At 47.2% G+C, this 11951-nt stretch overlaps 1 long non-coding RNA gene across 1 annotated transcript; it reads right to left on the bottom strand.

Annotated features, from left to right (window-relative positions):
* Positions 1–4265: 4265 nt before the first annotated feature.
* On the bottom strand, positions 4266–11090 carry LOC132424310 (uncharacterized). Its single transcript, XR_009519199.1, has 3 exons — positions 10980–11090; positions 8626–8675; positions 4266–4511 (listed from the first exon to the last, which is right to left on the bottom strand). It is a non-coding gene; the product is annotated as an uncharacterized lncRNA (long non-coding RNA).
* Between the last annotated feature and the right edge of the window lie 861 nt (positions 11091–11951).

The following is an 11951-nucleotide window of genomic DNA, read 5'->3' as shown; positions in this document are numbered from 1 at the left end:
TTTTATAAATTTGAAATCTATTGCTTGACTCCAACTACCTCACTTTACAGAAAGGAAGTTTGAGAGTAAGAGAGGGTAAGTGAGCCACATGAGATGACACAGCAAATGAGTGGCCAAGCCAAATCGGAGCCCTGGTCTCTTTTTCTCCACCCTACTCTTGCTTTCTTTGGGCAAAGACTTAAAAAAGCCATGACTCAGTGGTTTCTCCTCTTTCTCCTGGGTTTACCAAAGTAAACCCAGCAGAACCTCACAATGCTCTGGCTCTCAAAGGAAAGAGTCCTGTCTCTCCCCACCAAGGGCTGGCTCTTCAGAGGTGCCCTGCCATCTACACCTGACAAGTCAGGGCAACCAGCGGAGGGAAGCAGCAAGGTAAAACTAAGGAGCATTCCCAGAGGCAAGATGGGGTTTGGCTGTGGAATCGTTCCACGGATGGGCAGGCATGTGCCTGCAAGACCTCAGAATTCCTTGTCTTCCAGGAGGGGCCCAACTGACTCACCAGGGCACTTACAGACAGCTTACTTCAAGCTGATTTGCAGCAGGCATGCTAGGGCAGCTGCAGGGCTCCAGTTGAAAAAGAAAGTTTGTCATGGGAAGGAGCAAAGCAGGAGCTGGGGAAAGTGTGTGGAGGCCAGGGGAAAGTCTAGTACAAAACCTGTGACCATGAAAGATCAGACACTCTGAGGCCAGCAAGCTTAGGCCAGGGGGTGATTCAAGAAGACAGGGTCCCTGGCCCCAAGAATCTTACAATCTGGAGAGGTTGTAAAGAGGTAAAGAACACACATGAAACAATTGGAGAACAATACAAAACAGCATGGAATTAAAAGCTAGACTGAAGCGTTCAGAATGTAATGGCCACAGCAGGTCGGTGCAAAACAGATCACCATGGGTTGGAGCAGCTGGGGGAAAAAAACGTGATGAAGGCCATACAGCAGCCTAAAGGATGGGTACAGTAAGATAGGAGGAGAGAAATAAGTCAGGGATGGTGATCCATGTGGTCAGAGGAACCAGTGGGTGCTATAAATAGCATCTGTGGGGGTGCAACATGAAGTTACATCTTCAAGAAAGCAAGGGAGGGCATAGCTGGCTTGGAGTCAGAGTCCTAGCAGAACCACGACTGATCCAACCCAATCCAGGCCGATTCAAATCTGCCTCTGCATTTCCACAGGGTTTTTCTAATTTCTCAAGGTATTGGACAACTTCAAGAGCTTCGCAGGATACAGGCAACAGAAGAAGTGCTGAGCTCCACTTCATGGTGATCCTAAGCCAAGTTCAAGGTCACATGTCAAAAAATCAATACCCATGCATTGTTCTGGCTCTGGCTAAAGCCTCTCTACTCAAAGACTTGGATACACTCAAGGAACAGATTCAGGTTAGCCTCAAGAAGGACATCAGCCCCAGAGATTCGGAGAGACTAAATGCTTTGTTGGAAACCACTCAGTCAATTATGAAAGAGAAATCCATCACCACTTTTCTCCTCACTCCTATCTCTGGTCTGATCCCAACTAAAGATCAAGAGTGAGCCTTATTAAAATCTCATCCCCTACTCACATACAATCTGCCTACATCTACATTTCTGAGGTAGGGAGTCTGAGTGAGACCCACTTCCCAAGGATGCACTGCTCAGTCTACAAACCCAAGGATGGACTTGCAAAGCCTTCTACCTTCTGCCTCATTGCCCACCTATGTGGCACCATCTTCCGACCCCTGCACTGTATTCAGCGGACACAACTCAGCAGCCTGGCGTTCTTCAAGCTCATTGGGATTCCCAAGGGCTGTAAATAAAAAATCATGGAATCTGATTCCGCTACCCCTGCCTCTCTCTGACCCATACTAGGGTCATAACTTTCCTCCTGTCTTTCAGCAACTTGATTTGGGTCCTTTCCAAAGTCTACCTGCAACCTTCTGAAGAGTTAAGCTCTACATTAATAATCATCTAAGACTGTTGGAGCTGGAAGGAGCGTTAGAGTCTGTTTTCTCCAGCCCCATCTCTTGACAAATGAGAAAACTAAGATCCACAGATGTGACGTGACTTGTCCAGGGTCACACAGCTCCTTAGTAGCAGGTGGGCAGCTGGAATCCTGGTCTTCTAACTTCCAGACCTCAGGCAGTTTGAATCACCTTATGAGAAGGTGGCATTATTGTCCGAGACCCTTCCTGGTCTCAACTTAACCATATCCCTGGAGCCATTTGCAAGTGAAGACACATATCTGATGGCCACATAGTCCATAAGGGATCCCGGTGATGGGAGGGAGAAGAGCCTGAGTCAGCTATTTGATATTATTTTACTTCACTTTAAGACTCAGCCAGAAATGCTGAGTTAAGGTGCTGACCTAGATGGTGCACCTTTATTGCACAGTCACCTCAAAAGGAAGGTAAGGCAACCTGCCTCATTAAAGAGTGAGATGGCAAAGCAGAGCTTATGAACACCCTGGTTATATCTTGCAACAATAGCATGACTAATTCAGATCACTCCCTGATGCTTCTTTTCAGACATTCAAACCACTCATTGTCTGCAACCGTTTCCTCAGGCCCCAAGCAACAGAAATCCCACACTCACTCCATCTTCAATTCTGCTGGAAAGAATCTGTGTGTGGGTCTGGGAGGCTGTCCTGAGTGAAATGAACCCTCGGCTGAGAGCCCAGGACACTTGGGTTTATTTGTTATTCACTGAGTAACCTTGAGCAAGGGGGTTTACCTCTCTCTGTGTTTCACCTGTGTGTGAGAGCTAAGTTGGAGGCTGAGAAGTAAACAAGACAATGTCCCCAGTTGCCTTTCAGTGTATGGAGTCTGTGACATTGGCTGATACCAATATTCTTCACTGCTTCCATTTAGGGCAGAATGAGAACATGGGAAACTAGTATTTATTGACCATTCACCATGTGCCAAGGGTTGTGTTGGGGCTCACACCAGTCTGTGATGTGGTATTAGCTAAGTCTCAGATCTGGAAACAGCGATCAGAAATGTAAAGCTGTTCATCCAAAGTGACACAGTTAGTGAACAAGGGAGCCGGGATTTAAATAAGTTTCTCTGACTCAAAAGACCTTCTTCTTTGCACTACATCACACTGTCTTCAATAAAAGATGAGTTCATATTACTGAGAGATAGTGGGGTGGGAGGGTGCAGATTGACAGAGAGACAGAGAGGGACCCAAGGATACAAATCATTCAAATGCCAACAGTCAAGACGTTTAAGTAAATGAGTGAGGAGGGCCGGAAGGCAAGTGATAAACTCATTGCCTTCTTGAAACGACCTGAGATTCAAGGTCCAGCAGAATGTCATAATGAAGAACTTCCGGCCCAGGATTGAAAGTTTTTTTTTTTTTTTTTTTTTTTTTTTAAGGGGAAGCTGAAATCCGGAATTTTATGTGAAACCACTTAATTTACATCTGTGGCCCTAACCCATTCTCAGGTTCAATCCATACACCCCTTCGCCCCTCCAGTTTATCAATTCTGGAAGTTGAGAATAATCTCCTCACCACAGGAGTGAGAAAGATTGAAACATTTCCCTTTGGGACCCTAGGAAGGCCTCATCTCTGATTTCCTTTTTAGAGGAAGTGAACCTTCTGGAATGTTCAGAGCTAGGATACAAGGGTGCTGTGATTCAACCAAAATTGAATCACAGCAATCAATCAGCCCCACTAAATTGCTCATACTGCAATTCTCTTCTCCCTTGGGGAGCTGGGGGGAACCATACATGCCACTAAAGCCAGTACGATTACCCTTTTTTCTAATAAGCAACAAATTATTTGAGGGGGACTTGGTTGAAAACTAATTCTACCTCTATAGTTAAATCCAATTATACCATAATTACAGGGAGTCTGCACACATCAGAGCTTAGCTGGAAAAGAATAGGAACACCACGGTTCTTCAAAACATTGGCCAGAGGTAAACCTATAATTTCACTGACCATCGACCTGGCAGAATCTTCATGGGAAAGTAGATACACTTAGCTCTTGACTTGCCATCAGAGGACAACCCAACTGGTGCCTCTTGACCACTGTGTGGCATTGGCTCTCTTACGGTTCAGAAAAGACAGGAGTATGGAGGTGTCTCTTATTTCCTTTGAAACTGGTTGAGAAATAAGAATGGATGCATATCTCCAAGCCCAAATAGAATTAGGCACTAAGCATATGGAGAAATAGGAAACTCTCATTGTTAAATTGTTACCATTCCCTACTTTTATTATGTTTTTTCTTGAGGTGGGGATGAAAGGAACACTTATAAATAAATAAATAAATAAATGAAATCTACAACGAAAACCTTTGGAAGCATCTCTCTTTTTTTTTTTAGATGTTGGGGGTACTAGTTTATTAATTTATTTATTTATTTTTGCTGTGTTGCATCTTCGTTTCTGTGCGAGGGCTTTCTCGAGTTGTGGCAAGCGGGGGCCACTCTTCATCGCGGTGAAGCATCTCTTATTCATTGCCAAAAGCCCATTTACTTGTCCATTTTTCATTCTCACATGGATCCCCCATCCTCAGATTTAAGGGAAATGTTCAATTGTTGTCTTGGCTACAACACGAACAAGAGGCAGGAAAACTTTACTAAAGCTTGGAAGGTCTGACACATGCAATATCATACCTGCACATTTTGTTAAATAATATTCTTCTGCTGAAAGTCCACAGACATGTCCATTTCTGTTGAAACCCTTTCAACTGCCTTCACACAGACTCCAGGTTTCACTCTGAAGGGAACATCTAGCCAAGTACCTACTGGGGGAAAATATCCTCAGGGCTTTGCTGAAGACAAGGTTGATTTTGTAGAAGTAATATCATGCTATGATTCCTCCCTAATCCCCACCTCATTTTTGTCACAAAAAATACATGACTGAGAGGAAGTGAAGTTTTAGTCAATTCATCATGCAGGAATTAAACCCTGACACTGTGCAGGGCATTGTACTGGGTTCCGTGGGGACGAGGAAAATGACTACAGGTATGAAAATGTGATGGGAAGAGTAATGGCAAAAGCCCTGGCCCAAGGAGTCAGGAAAAATCTCTTCTCAAATCTCAATCCTAACACTTCCTAGTTAAGTTACCTCATACAACTTAACCTCAGTTTCCATATCTGTAAAATGTCTGTGCCACGAGTATTATAGGAAAGCCTGGCATAACCATCATAAGAGAGTCATTCATGGAGAGAAGAGTGTAATCAAAAGCACAGAGATGAACCTATTTGCAGGGCAGGAATAGAGATGCAGTTGTAGAGAACGGATGTGTGGACCCGGGGTGGGGTGTGGGGGAAGGAGTGGGTGGGATAAACTGGGAGATTGGGATTGACATATATACACGACTATGTGTAGAATAGCTAGCTAGTGGGAACCTGCTGTATAGCACAGGGAGCTCAGCTCGGTGCTCTGTGGTGACCTAGATGGGTGACATGGGAGGTCCAAGAAGGAGGGGATATAGGTATACATATGGCTGACTCACTTCGTTGTATAGCAGAAACTAACACAACATTGTAAAGCAACTATACCCCAATAAAAAACCAAAACAAAACCTTATACACCCTAAAAAAAAACACACACACGCACACACACACAGAGTTAAAAAAAAAATGTGGATGATGTGGATAGCATCTACTGGAAACAGGAAGCAGCCCAGTGGGACTGGAGCCTGGGTTGCAGGACCAGAACCAGGCCCCCCTCAGGGCCCTCAGCATCCCTGCTCCAATGTGCTCAGTGTTGCTGAGGAGAAAAACAGGCAGGGAAGCCGGCCCTAGGGAAGCAACGTGGAAAACCAGTGAAGAGGGAAAGATGAGATCTGAGGTGTGCTCGTAAATGCTTAACAACAAACTCTCAGGAAGACCCTGATTTGTAGCATGGTATAAGTACCTCCACGGTGGCTGATTTCAAGCTACCAACACATTTAACAACCAGATGGGAAACTATTTCCTGAAATGTTAACAATTGGCTCTCACAACTGCAGTACATCTCTGGGTTGGGTTGAGGAAAACTGGGGAATACCAGCCAGGTCCTCAGTGCCAAACACAGAACCCAAAAACAGGATATACCTAGCAACTCGAGTCCATAAAACTCTGCATTTTAACATTTTGGAATCTCAGGTGTGATAAACATTCATCATGATTCTGAAAGCCTTCACAGTTTTAGGAGATTATACCCGTGCATTATCCAGGCGTCACTATTATGCCCATTTTACAGATGAGGAAACAGAGTGACTTGCGACTTGACTAAATGGCACCATTAGCAATGAATGGAGTCTGACCCCTCTGCCCAACCCAGAGGGGGTCTCACTGCCTAACACCTGGTTCAGCCCCACTTCAGTAAGAGTGAGCCCTCCACCCCATCCTGAGTTTCAAACGATGCTGAATAGACTTAGGTCATCCATCCTCCTAGCCTTTGGAATGTGAATCCCAGGGTTACCGGTAAAGCTCTGGCCCAATTCTTCCTCAGCTTGCCCTCATCCCATCCCCCACCCCAGCATGACGAACCCCAAACTCCTTCTCTCAGGCTTCTCTCTGGCCCAGCAAGGTGCTGCAATCTCATCACCTCCAAATAATCTGCTTCAGTCCTGCTGCGCGTTCCTGCTTATTAAATTGTAGGATTACCCCACTCCGCTGCAGCAACAGGGCTCCCGGACTGGTTTATTGTTCTATTGCTCAGAACTGCTGAACTCAGTACCAGCGCCGCTTCTCCAGGACTATGCCTGACGGATGAGCTGGCGCCCGCCAGCGTCTGAGAGCAGAGACTTGTGCTCCGAACCCCAAAACGACTCCCCACCTGAAGGTCTGGTTTCCAATTATTTCTTCTAAGAGTGGCAGGTAGAAGAGAGACCCAAACTTGGCTTATTTCCCCCTCCAACAACTCAGCAAGGGTTGGAACCTTTCACAGAAAAGTTTTGCAACTGTCCCATGCTCCGCCTCTTTTTCTACCTCATTCATTTTGCCCACCTAATCGCTTTTCTGTGACTAGCAGGTAAACTGGGCTAAACTGCCCTGATGCTGTAATTACCTTCAGGTACACGTGCACACGTGGGCACGGACACGCATGTGCGGGCCAACCCTACCTGGTGCCGAGCTAAGCATTCTGGTGGCCTCAAGTCTATCTGTCTCCCTTTACCAGCTCACCAGTCAGTTTCTCCCCATTAAAACTCGTCCCTCTACTGCTGATCTTCCCTCTTTATTTAGCAAATTCTAACTGGCATCTCATGAAACACACAGAAACACGCGGTGAGGCAGCCAACAGAGATTGCCAAACTTGATTACCTGTGTAGGTCCACCTTGCAGAGGTGCTGATGAAGTTTGGCTAGATTTTTTTTTTCCTCCTAGGCAGCGTGGGCTCTTTCAATCCCCTTCCATACTTCACTCCAGATCCCCCAGGTAGTAAACCTGCTGTCTGGGCAGTGGCCCAGGGTAGAGCTTGCACTTTTTTATCTTTTTCTTTAGGAAGAAGGCAACCTGCCCACCCCTGCTCAGCCCTGCCAGCCCAAGGAGTCCCCACACCAAATTCTCTCTTTTCTCCAGTTGGCACATTTTCTCTTATATTTCTGAGCTCATCTGGGTAGAACCTCTTCCATGAAGCCTTACTGATATACAAGGCAGGGACAGAGGCTCCTCCCTCTTGGCTGCTACAGTGCTAGCTAGCACAGGGGCTACTGTCCTTGCCCCTCCCTCTTGTAGCCCATGTCACCACACTGGCTCCCTCACTGCACTGTAAAGTCTTTATGTCTAGGGGCTCAATCTTAGCCCATCCATTGATCTCCAGCATCTGATAGAGTATCTGGCACATAGTAGGTGCACAAGAAAGGTTGAGTGAAGTTATCAGTGAACAAATGACACCTGTCTCTCCTCTGTGTTCTCCAAACCCTCTAGTTCTCCAAATGATGAGGGCCAGAGGAGAGGACAGAGGAAGGTGCAAGCTATCTCTAGCTCAGTGTTTTTTGATTCTGCTCTTGATGTCAAATAACATGAACTGCTTCAGCTTTTCAAAGCCTCTTCTATTAAGAATGCTCCCCCACCCCTCTGCTTTCCTAAAGTGGCATTCAGGTGTTGATGTAGAAAAATAAAATCTCAAACAACCATTCTCCATGGAAATGGAAGTTCTCCCAACCCAGAAAACCTCCAAGCAAGTTGGAGAGACTTTTTTTTGGAGGCAATAACTGTAGGAAATGTCCAGAGTGACAAATGTGCTAAAGACAAATGATTTTGCTTTCATGCACCATAATGTCCCCTGGGATCTCTCTTCTGTCCAGGAGGGGCATGTGGGCAGGCCTCGAAGTTGTTTCTCTCACCTGAAGGACTAGGTTAGGCCTTGGGAGGGAGAGGCCTGGGAGAGGAGACCCACAACAGGGCCGGCTTCAGCCCGCCTTGCTGCCTCTACAGCTTCCAGAGAATGTGCCCACCTCAGGAATGAGGGGTCTCCAGCCCCAGCCCAGAAATAGATGAGTGAACAACAAGCCGTCAGATCTCCCAGAGCAGGAAAACATCTGGTGGCAGGTCCTGAAACTCTGGGACAGTTCTGATCCATATTGGAGTGTAATGGGGCCAGGGGAGTTGGAGGCTGTGGTGTTAGCCCCAGACCTCAAGTCTCCTCAGTAACAGAGGGTCAGAATTCCCAGTTCAGGCCTCTCCTCACCTTCACCCAGTCAACAAATGTTTACTGAGCACTTACCACAAGCCAGGAACTTCTAGGTGCTGGCTTTCTTTAAAGAGGTTCAAGGTCTAGAGAGACAGAAGGACAAGAAATCAATACCTATAAGGTAATGTATTATAGAGGTGTGCACTGATCGCAGGATCGTATGTGCAGAGTGGGGATGTGGTGTCGGGAAACAGTCAATGTACAAAGGGCTGGCTAGTGAAAAGCAACCCCAAACTCAACTTCTGAGGGCACAACACTTGCACCAGGCAAGTCAACTAAGGAGATACCATGAAGCGGGAGGGAAGGTGTATTCACGAGGGCAGGAAGGGGCCTCCATTTGATTTATTGACTTGGGTTTAGGGCTTTGGCTCCACCTGTTCAGACAGGTGTTCTGTACCACCCGGTGGGTGTATGCAGAAAGCATGCCTAGTCTTTCCACTCTGGGGTGAGCGTTTATCCTCTCTGAGGGGCTCTATGGACTCCAGAACCATCAGGTTTCTTTCGCTGCCTGCCTGTGTCCTTTGTGGTCTATTTCTAAGAAGCTACTTCTATAGGGAACAGGGGATAGGAAAAGAAGTTACCCCTCATTCCATCCCATGAGACCACTAGGAACAAATATAAACCTCTTTTACATGGCACACCTTCATGTATTAATGAAAACGGCTATCATATCCCTCCCTCTACTCCCCAGTAATTGCTTCTCCAGGCTAATCAGCCCCTGTCTCTTAATCCTTTGTCAGAGTGATCTATGTTCAAGTCCTCTCACCATTCTGATCATGTTTTTCTCACTTTCAGACTTGTTTTGACCCCTCTTAAAATGTGGAGCCCATAACCAAACATAGTAAACCGAGTATAATCTGAGCAGTACAGAGTAGGAATATCACCTCCCTTGTTTCTGGTCTCATATTTCTAATAATACAACCAAAGATAGAGTTTCCTCTTTTGGCAGCCATAGCAAAACATTGAGTCCCCTAAAGCTTACCATAAGCTCAAATCCTAAGTTTTTTGTTTTGTTTTGTTTTCTATTTATGTTGCTGCTGAATCACATCTTCCCTACCCTACATGTGTGCGGTTACTTTCTGGGCCAAAGTACAGAACTAGGTAGAGGCAGATGACTTAGCATGCGTTCCTCCTGACTTTGGGCCCTGAGAAACCTCTCAGGAAGAGGTCCTCCTGACTCTTCAATATGTAGAGTGGAGGCCCAGGACCAGTGGAAAGCTGGTAATGAAAGCTCCAGTCCGCAGGCAGCCCAAGGGGGCCCTCCTCGTCCCCCAGGCATAGGCACTGATGTCCCCAGCAGGTTCCTGGGAATAAGCTGTCTCTTTGTGTCATACTATCCTTCCTGTTTCACTCCAAGAGGCCAGCCCGCTCCAAATGTTGTACAACAGGGCTCTTTGGAAGCTCCTCTGCTGTCCCTCCCCAGTAGAAAGAATTGCAGCTGATTCCAGACCTTCGAAGGAAGATCTCAGGCACAGCGCAAGGTGTGGAGGTACAGCTGCAAACTTCGATGAGCTTGTAACCAGAATCTAATTGAATCAGGTACTAGAACATGTGGGAGACTTTGCAGTCTTTTGCAAATAAAGAGGTGACAGTCAGTTAAGGGGCTGGAGGTCAGAGCAGAGGGAATTTTCGTGGGTTTCCAGGACCCAGAGAGGCATGTGTGGACCAAAGATCCTCCACAGCACAGCAGCCTGACTCAGGCATGGTGAGGGGAGAAGGAGTCAGGATCAGGGATACACAGTCAAACCAAAATGTGCAGCTCAGTTGGAGAAAATGAGCAAATCCCGCTAGAATGGCCAGCTCCTGAGTGGAGATGGGAGCCCCGTGCTCCCAGCCCGACAGCCCTGCCCTCCCCAGTCCGTTCTCCTCTGCCCACAAGCACACACTCGCAGGCAGGCAGGCAGGGCGGTAACCCTTGAAAGAGTCTGGGGAAAGCCTCTTAGAGGCGCGGACCTAGAAGTCTGGGGGCAAGGAGGACTCCTAGGGCTTTCACCTCTCAAGCTGACTTTGGAACAAAGAGCCAGACCCAGGGGTGGGGAGACAGGAGGCTTTCCGCAAAGCCACCCTGATGTGCTTCCCACCGCCTTGTTGACCCGCCATACAAACCAGTGTCCAGCCAGTCCACAGAGCATCCTCCTGGACCCTTGTGAATCAAGTTGAGGGGAAGGTAGATAATACTACCACTAATAAAGGGCAGGTGAGACTTTCCCGGCCATGTCAGCTGGGCTATAATTTGTTCCCATTTTGCTGAACAAATTCAGAGATCTAAGATGACCCCTGGAGGGGAAAGAATCTGACCAGCAGGATTTGTGCCTATTTTCTACCCTCGGTACCCCTCGTTCCCTTCCCTTCACCCCACATTTTGGGGCCAGCAGCGAGCCACCTACCTCTAGTCCTACCTGGGAGCGGGGTGAGCTTCTGAACTAGAGGGCGAGGGCTCCTTCCTCAGGTCTTTCATTCAAGCCAGGTCCTTACCAACTTCCTGTCCCCTCCTCGTCTTTTCAGAGTCAGCTCGGGTGTCCCCTTCTCTGTGGGACCTTCCCTGAATCTCACAGACAAAAGTTGGCAGCTTCTTTCTGGGGGGTATTCATCATGTTTTTCTCATTGGCCTGTTTTTTCTGTCTGTCCATGTACATGTGTAACTAAGTTGGGAGTTCCTCAAGGGTAAGCACAGTCCCTCACTCACCTGCTACAGAGTTGATGCCATCGTGGAGTGAGGCAGTGAGGGAGAGAGTGAATGAATAAAATAGAGGGAGGGAGGGATGGACAAGGACACAGAGAGTGAATGAATGAAATACAGGGAGGGAGGGATGGACAAGGACACAGAGAGTGAATGAATGAAATACAGGGAGGGAGGGATGGACAAGGACACAGAGAGTGAATGAATGAAATACAGGGAGGGAGGGGTGGACAAGGGCACGGGGTCTCTACTCCACAAGTGTGGCTCATCTTGGTCATCTCTACTTCTCAGTCTACATTACTGGTTGGGAAATGGAAGAGCTGAGGCTGTGATAAGGCAAACTGAGTCTAGATGTCAGGGAAATGATGTGCCCTGATGGTCTGGGGGAGGAGTCCATAGACTTAAGAAAGCTCTCACCTGGAAAATCTCCCTCCCATCAGCCCCAGTGGAACCTTTTCTTCTTCCAGAAAGAGTGCAGAATGCTCCAGGCAGACGCAAGGCCCTCCAGAACTGGGGAAGGCAATCACGGAGTGTCTGCTGTAAAGAGCCCTTTGATGGAAGCCAGGAGATCCAGGTATATTTGAATCTTAACCCTACACTGGCTGCATGAACTTGAGACAGAAATTCTCCTCTTAGAGCCTCAGTTTTCCCATCTGTTTGGTAAGAAGTTTGGATTGGT

Source organism: Delphinus delphis, chromosome 1 (genome assembly GCF_949987515.2).
Source record: "Delphinus delphis chromosome 1, mDelDel1.2, whole genome shotgun sequence".
Classification (NCBI taxonomy): domain Eukaryota; kingdom Metazoa; phylum Chordata; class Mammalia; order Artiodactyla; family Delphinidae; genus Delphinus; species Delphinus delphis.
This window is presented reverse-complemented; position numbering and strand designations above follow the sequence as displayed.